The sequence below is a fragment of the Triticum dicoccoides genome, chromosome 3B (assembly GCF_002162155.2).
Source record: "Triticum dicoccoides isolate Atlit2015 ecotype Zavitan chromosome 3B, WEW_v2.0, whole genome shotgun sequence".
Lineage (NCBI taxonomy): Eukaryota > Viridiplantae > Streptophyta > Magnoliopsida > Poales > Poaceae > Triticum > Triticum dicoccoides.
The window spans coordinates 338,409,030-338,417,692 of NC_041385.1; the positions used below are offsets into that span (position 1 = coordinate 338,409,030).

The window sequence follows — 8,663 nt, forward strand, 5'->3', positions numbered from 1 at the left end:
TTTGCTCTCCACTCGGTAGGATTTCAGATACTTAGGCGAGCACTGGGGCTGCAGCTAAGCCCCCGAGTGGGAGGTCTGCTCTCCACTCGGTAGGATTTCAGATACTTAGGCGAGCACTGGGCTACAGCTAAGCCCCTGAGTGGGAGGTTTGCTCTCCACTCGGTAGGATTTTCAAGAACTTAGGCGAGCACTGGGCTGCAGCTAAGCCCCCGAGTGGGAGGTCTGCTCTCCACTCGGTAGGATTTTGTATTGGTGGCGTAGCTCGGAAGGAGAGGGTAGCAGTCGACCTGCACCTCGTCCTCCTTGCAAAGCGCATGTTGTATTTGTGGCGTAGCTCAGAAGGAGAGGGTAGCAGTCGACCTGCACCTCGTCCTCCTTGCAGAGCGCACATTGTATTTGTGGCGTAGCTCGGAAGGAGAGGATAGCAGTCGACATGCACCTCGTCCTCCTTGCAGAGCGCACGTTGTATTTGTACTTAGGCGAGCGCAATGCTGCAGCTAAGCCTCCGAGTGGAAGGTTGGCTTTCCACTCAGTAGGATTTTGTTTATCTTAGGCGAGTACTTGGACTGCAGCTAAGCCTCCGAGTGGAAGGCTGGCTTACCACTCGACAGGATTTTGTTTATCTTAGGTGAGTACTTGGACTGCAGCTAAGCCTCCGAGTGGAAGGCTGGCTTACCACTCGGTAGGATTTTGTTTATCTTAGGCAAGTACTTGGACTGTAGCTAAGCCTCCGAGTGGAAGGCAGGCTTACCACTCGACAGGATTTTGTTTATCTTAGGCGAGTACTTGGACTGCAGCTAAGCCTCCGAGTGGAAGGCTGGCTTACCACTCGGTAGGATTTTGTTTATCTTAGGCAAAACAGATTTCGTAGCTAAGCCTTCGTGTGGGAGACTGGCTCACCACTCGGTTAGGATTTTTTTTTACAGACTTGGGACGAATCGGATTCGCAGCCAAGCCACCCACTGGGGGATTGTTTTGTGTAGACAAAAGAAATAACGATTACCGGGAAAATTATAAAGCTCTTGTCTTTGATAAATAAACTATAGAAGTACTTTTATTACAACTCATCCGAGTGAATACTTAAGTGTAAAAGGGCCGGAGAAGCTCCGCGTTCCAAGTTCGGGGCTCGTCGATCTGATGCTCGACATTGTAAAGACAGTATGCTCCATTGCGGAGAACCTTGGTGACGATGAAGGGACCTTCCCAAGAAGGAGCAAGCTTGTGTGGTTTCTGCTGGTCCACTCGGAGAACTAAATCTCCTTCCTGGAAGGCTCGACTCTTCACGTTTTTGGCGTGGAAGCGACGCAAGTCTTGTTGGTAAATGGTCGATCTAATCAGAGCCATCTCCCTTTCTTCCTCAAAAAGTCGACATCATCCTGCCGCGCTTGTTCTGCTTCAGCTTCGGTGTAGAGCTCGACCCGGGGAGCATTGTGGAGAAGGTCACTCGGCAAGACTGCTTCAGCTCCGTAGACCAAGAAGAATGGAGTTCTTCCAGTCGACCGGTTGGGCGTGCTCCTTAACCCCCAAAGCACCGAGGGAAGTTCGTCGACCCATGCACCGGCCGCATGCTTAAGATCACACATCAAACGGGGTTTCAACCCTTTGAGAATCAAACCATTGCCTCGTTCTGCCTGTCCATTCGACTGTGGATGAGCGACTGAAGCATAGTCGACTCGTGTGCCTTGAGACGTGCAGAAAGCTCTGAACTCTTCGGAATCGAAGTTTGACCCGTTGTCAGTGATGATGATGTGCGGGACTCTATATCTGAATATCAATTCTCTGATGAAGCTGACAACAGTACCGGCATCGAGGTTCTTGATGGGTTTAGCTTCGATCCACTTGGTGAACTTGTCGACTGCTACCAGCACATGGGTAAAACCGCTTCTGCCTGTTCTCAAAGGACCGACCATATCCAAACCTCATACTGCAAAGGGCCAAACGAGTGGTATAGTCTTCAAAGCTGACGCGGGCTTGTGTGACATATTGGAGTAAAATTGACATCCCTTGCACTTGTCGACTATCTCCTTCGCCATTTCATTCGCTCTTGGCCAATAAAATCCGGCTCGGTATGCTTTGGCCACGATGGTCCGAGAGGACGCATGATGGCCACAGGTCCCCGAGTGGATGTCATCAAGGATTATTCGACCTTCCTCCGGTGTTATGCATTTCTGACCAACTCCAGTTGCGCTTTCTCTGTACAGCTGTCCCCTTATCACGGTAAAGGCCTTAGATCGGCGGACGATCTGTCGAGCCTCTTCTTCGTCCTCCGGGAGTTCTTTCCTCAAGATATACGCGATATATGGTACTGTCCAATCGGGAGTGATCACTAAAACTTCCATGATCAGGTCGACCACTGCTGGAACTTCAACCTCAGTCGGATCCGTAACACTCTTAGGTTGTGGAGCTTCGTCGGTAAAAGGATCTTCTACGATTGATGGAGTGTGGATATGCTCCAAGAACACATCACTGGGGATTTCTTCTCTCTTGGATCCTATCTTCGCCAAATCATCAGCTGCTTGATTTTTCAGTCGGGGTATGTGGTGGAGCTCTAACCCTTCGAACTTCTTTTCGAGCTTCCTCACTGCATTGTAGTATCCAGTCATGGCTGGGCTTCTAACGTCCCATTCCTTCATCACCTGATTGACCACCAAATCTGAGTCACCATAGACCATAAGGCGACGGACGCCGAGTGAAATGGCCATGCGCAACCCATACAAGAGTGCTTCATATTCTGCTTCATTGTTGGAGGAATCAAAGTGGATTTGGAGCACATATCTGAGTTTATCTCCTCGGGGGGAAACCAAAACAACCCCAGCACCAGAACCATTTAACATCTTAGATCCATCAAAGAACATGGTCCAATGCTCCGAGTGAACTTGAGTCGGCTGCTGTTGCTCAATCCACTCGGCAAGGAAATCTGCTATAGCCTGGGACTTAATGGCTTTCTTTGCTTCGAATTTGACATCAAGGGGAAGGAGTTCAATCGCCCATTTAGCCACTCGACCAGTTGCGTCTCTGTTGTGCAGAATCTCTGAGAATGGTGCGTCGCTGACGACTGTAATGTCATGATCAGAGAAATAATGAGCAACCTTCTTCATGGTCATGTAGATCCCATATACAAGCTTCCGATAATGAGGATATCTTTGCTTCGATGGGGTCAAAACTTCAGAGAGATAATACACTGGGCGCTGAACTTTGAAGGCTTTCCCTTCTTATTCCCGCTGGACCGTAAGTACTGTACTCACGACTTGTCCTGTGGCTGCAATATAAAGCAACAGAGGCTCTTTGCTGATTGGAGCAGCAAGCACCGGCTGGGTGGAGAGCAGAGTTTTTAACTCGGCAAATGCTGCATCAGCTTCTCGAGTCCACTCGAACTTGTCTGCCTTCTTCATCAATCGGTAAAGGGGCAATGCCTTTTCACCGAGGCGAGAGATGAATCGACTTAACGCGGCCAAGCATCCAGTAAGCTTCTGGACGTCGTGCACACGCACAGGGCATTTCGTTCGGAGTATGGTGCCAACTTTTTCTGGGTTAGCATCAATTCCTCGTTCTGAAACGAGAAAACCGAGTACTCCGAATGTGCACTTCGATGGATTGAGCTTGATATCATACCTTCTGAGATTGGCAAATGTTCCAGCTAGGTCAATCAATAGGTCGGAACCCTTTCGCGACTTGACCATGATATCATCCATGTACGCTTCCACATTCCGACTGATTTAAGTGAGTAAACACTTTTGAATCATTCTCATGAATGTGGCTCCGGCATTCTTGAGGCCGAATGGCATGGTGATATAGCAGAAGCACCCGAATGGAGTGATGAAAGTTGTTTTGATTTCGTCAGGTCCATACAGACGGATCTGATGATACCCAGAATAAGCGTCTAAAAAAGACAATCTCTCGCACCCTGCGGTCGAGTCGACAATTTGGTCGATGCGAGGGAGAGGAAAATGATCTTTTGGGCAGGCCCGATTGATATGTTTGAAATCAATGCACATGCGAAGTGAGTTGTCCTTCTTGGGAACCATGACGACATTGGCGAGCCACTCGGAGTGGTATATCTCTCGGATAAACTCTGCTGCAAGGAGTCGAGCCACCTCCTCGCCAATGGCTTTTTTCTTCTGAACGGCGGACCATCGAAGATGTTCTTTAACAGGTTTTGCTTTTGAGTCGACTCTAAGGCGATGCTCAGCCAGCCCCCTGGGAACACCCGGCATGTCGGCTGGCTTCCATGCAAAGATGTCCCAGTTCTCACAGAGGAACTGGATGAGCGCTTCTTCCTATTTAGAGTCGAGTGTTGTGGAAATATGGGTCAGAGCTGCATTGGGGTCAGTCGGGTGGATATGAACTAGCTTCGTCTCCCTGGATGACTGAAATGTTGACTCTGTGGCGGGCTTCTTGGCCCGCAACAAATCACTCGGATCTGCGTTTTTCTTGTATTCCTCCAGCTCTACCACTGTTATCTGGTCATCCGCAATCTTTGAGCCTTTCTGGAAACACTCTTCTGCCTTCTTCCGGCTACCAGTGATAGTGATCACGCCTTTGGGGCCAGGCATCTTTAATTTGAGGTACACATAACATGGTCGAGCCATGAAGCGAGCATAGGCTGGTCTTCCCAAAATAGCGTGGTAGGCGCTTCGGAAATCCACGACTTCAAATGTCAGCTTGTCTTTGCGGAAATGCTTCGAGTCGCCGAACACTACATCCAGAGCTATTTGGCCGAGTGACTCAGCCTTCTTTCCAGGGATGACTCCGTGAAAACTCATGTTGCTGGAACTGAGCCTGGACATCGGAATGCCCATTCCCTTGAGCGTCTCTGCATACAGTATATTCAATCCACTGCCGCCATCCATCAATACCTTCGTCAGTCGAGTGCCTTCGACGACTGGGTTGACCACCAGCGCTTGCCTCCCAGGGGTGGCAATGTGAGTAGGGTGATCAGACTGGTCGAAAGTAATGGGAGTTTGTGACCATCTCAGATAGCTTGGTGTCGCCGAGGCGACCATATTGACCTCACGCTTGATCACTTTTAGTCGACTTTTGCTCTCTACATCAACAAAAATCATCAGAGTGGAGTTGACATGAGGGTACTCTCCATCACTGTCCTCCTTGTCCTCGGCCTTGTCCGACTCCTTCTCTTTGTCCTTCGGCTGTTTTCCTTGAAACTGCTGGATTAAGAGCCGGCACTGGCGAGTGGTATGCTTTGGGTAGATGAAGTTACCCTCTTTGTCTTTCTTCGTGTGGATATGACACGGTAGACCCATCACGTCATTACCTTCCTTATCCTTTACCTTCTTGGGGTTCCAAGATCCTTTGGGCTTCCCATTGAATTTGCCCTGAGTCACGGCCAAAGCCTCTCCAGGAGCAGCCGGCTCGGCCTTCCGCTTCTGCTTCCGACTGGAGTTTCCTTTCTCCGACTGACTCGGCTTGTACTTGCCACTCCGGAGTCGGTCCTCTTCTTCGCCATTGGAGTACTTGGTGGCTATTTCCATCATCCGACTCAGGGTCATATCTCCAGTTCGACTAAACTTCAGGCTCAACTCTCTGTTCTTGACGCCATCCTTGAAGGCGCAGACCGCTTGATGGTCTGACACATTCTCTACAGTATGATGCAAAGTGATCCATCTCTAGATGTAATCTCTCAATGTTTCACTCGAGTTTTGTACGCAAACTTGCAGCTCTGTCAATCCAGCCGGTCGCTTGCAAGTTCCCTCGAACGTCCTGACGAACACTCGGGAAAGATCTTCCCAGGTGTAAATGCTGCTAGGAGCTAACTGATTCAACCACGCCCTGGCCGAACCCTCTAGCATAAGTGGCAAATGCTTCATGGCCACCTCATCATTACCGCCACCAATTTGCACAGCCACTCGGTAGTCTTCAAGCCAAGTTTCAGGCTTAGACTCTCCGGTGAACTTACTTACTCCAGTCGCCAACCTGAAGTTGGGGGGTATCACTGCGGCTCTGATGGCTCTGCTAAAGCATTCCGGACCTGAAACATGGACTCGGCTGCTTGTGGGCACATCTCTGTCATGGCCACCTCTGTGAGCTCTGTTCCGGTCGATCAAACCTTGCACGATGATGGATCTCGCGTCAAAGCCCGGCTCTCTGGGTCGACTGGAACTCTCCGCCCAACACTGAGCTGGCGCCTGTCATCTTGCTGCCGATGAGCGTTAGACCCACTTCTCGGGGGAGGAGAGGGCACTCGACGCCTGTCGTCACGATCAAATCGATCATCATAGCGGTCCCGCCGGCCTTCACGTCCTACGCGCCTCGGAGGCGACCTTGGGCTGTGAGCCGACTGAACAGTATTCGTAGCGACGGATCAACTGTGAATCCTGTTGCGCGACTGTGACACAACTGAATTCTGATCTTCTGCCGCCCGGAGCAAATCTCTAATCTGCATCAAGCCTCTTCCAGCCTCCGACTAAGAGGGCTGAATTGACTCCGCTATACGGGCTGCAGCTGCCAAATTCTGAATCGAGGTTCGATATACCTGAGTCGGTTGCGGAAAGAGCTGACGTCGGCTGGAGTCGGGTACTCATAGACGCGCACGCTCGTCGAGTGCTCGCTGGAGGTTCTCCAGTCGAGTGCGTTCAGCCAAGTTGGCCAAACACGCCTCTTCCAAGGCACGAGGCTCAGGAGTTTCTCCTGCGATGGGAGTATACAGGGCATCCATGTTCCGGCGGCGAAGATCTTCTCTTTGCTGAGAAGTGAGCGGCTCGGGCTGATATTCTTCGTGGGCCTGAGCGGGGTCGCCTCCATCGTCCATCCCGTCGATGCGGGGGAAACCGGGAGGGCTACGAGGCCCATTGACCATCAGGACCTCCGCCGCTGGATCACTGCTGTCGCACTCGGATGCAGTCTCTACGGAGCCAGTCGACAGATCGAACAGGCCGTAGAGAGATTCGTTGGGCTCAATCGCCACGACTTGGGTGGTGGCCGATTGGCGAGCCACCGCGTGTCTCACCCATCGCTGAAGCCTCGACCGACCAGAGCGCTTGCGCTGGCGGGAGACAGGGAGGGAGGACGGCACAGGAGTCGACCGGTATGGGGTCGACGGCTGCCGCAGCAGGACGCCGCGGACACACTCCCGAAAGTGCGTCGCCCCGCGGACGGGGAGCGCGTCGATGTCGAATGGTGCCTCCTGGAGCCAAGCGGAGTCGTCGGCGATGAAAGCGAGCGCGCCGAGACGGATCTCGCGGCCCTCGACCAGAGCTCCGCCGGAAACCATGATGAAGGCAATCGGACAAATTGCAACTTCTCCAAAAAGTCGCTAAGACACCTGCCCCACGGTGGGCGCCAACTGTCGTGGTTCTAAGTCTGACAGTAGAATGGGGGGTAGGTATGGAGAGGCAAGATCCTAGCTATGGAGTAGTTGTACACACGAGTGTTTAACGAGTTCAGGCCCTTCTCTAAGGAAGTAATAGCCCTACGTATCGGAGCCCGGAGGCGGTCGACTGGTTTATGTGTATATGAGTTACAGGGGTATGAACCCTCTACACTGAGGAGGGGGGTGGCTTATATAGAGTTCGCCAGACCCCTCCGGCCCTCAGTTATGCAGGGTTTAAAGTACATTAAGACATGGGGTTACTGGTAGCGCCCTCATAAAGTGCTATGAAGACTATTAAAGCTACTTAATGACAGACCGTTGCGTGCTGAGTGACTTTAGGTCTCCTGGCCGTCGAGTGGTTAGCTTCATGGTCGAGTGGCTATCTTCGTCGTCGAGTGTCCTTGAGTTCGTCGAGTGAAGTCCCTCTTGGTCGACTGAAAGGTAGCTTCGTCTAAGGATGTCCTTTGGTATGGTATCCTAGATAGGTCCATGACCCTACCCTAGGTACATAACATCATCAACCGCCGTCGCCGCTGCCGCCTAGTAGGAGGTCACCAACGCCCGCGTCGCGGCGACAACGAGGGAGGCGCTATATATGCTAGGGTTAAATCCTAGCCAGCACGGCCTCGTCAACACCGCCGTGGCCGCGGCCAGCACCGGCTCATCCGCGTTCCCTTTGATGGTGCTGCCCGACTCGCCCCGTGCATCGGCTTGCACCCCGATGTCCGGCTTCCACGTCTACCCACAGACCTCCCGCCTCTCCGAGGAGTGCTCGCCCGAGGTGAGCATGGTGGCGCCTTCCAGGCCCGCGCCCACACCCATCGACCTCAACGCCACACCGGTGGGCGGTGGCTCGTCATCCAGAGGCGTGAGGAAACGCGCACGGCACATGCCAACCGACGTCCTGTCGGGCGCACGCAACCTGTTCGACGGAATGCCGGCCTCGGGTGACAACGACTACATGCATAACATCATCTTCGAGGATGGTGCGCCGGCCGCTGGCGGTGCCGCTGGCGCTGGCTACGATCCTAACGAGATGCAAAGCCAGGACGGCCGAGGGGCGTTCACGCCGTCCACCTTTGATCAAGATCAGGCGACCTTCATGCATGATCAGGTCGGCCTGGACCTGGACGGCTTCCCACTTGAGCACGAGTTTCTAGAGGACTACGGGCAATAGGAAGAGGACGAGTGCGACTTCGAAGGGGAGCCTTTGTTCGAGGACGAGCTCGCCAATCAAGCCGCCGGGGCAAAGCCGAAGAGAAAGAGCAAGCAGACCAAGGCATACACGACGGCCGAGGACAAACTTCTTTGTGAGTGTTGGAGAGACATTGCGTAA

General features: G+C 52.6%; 1 pseudogene; it reads left to right on the forward strand.

Annotated features, from left to right (window-relative positions):
* The first annotated feature begins 8,048 nt into the window (after positions 1-8,048).
* LOC119279538 lies at positions 8,049-8,663 on the forward strand (annotated as a pseudogene).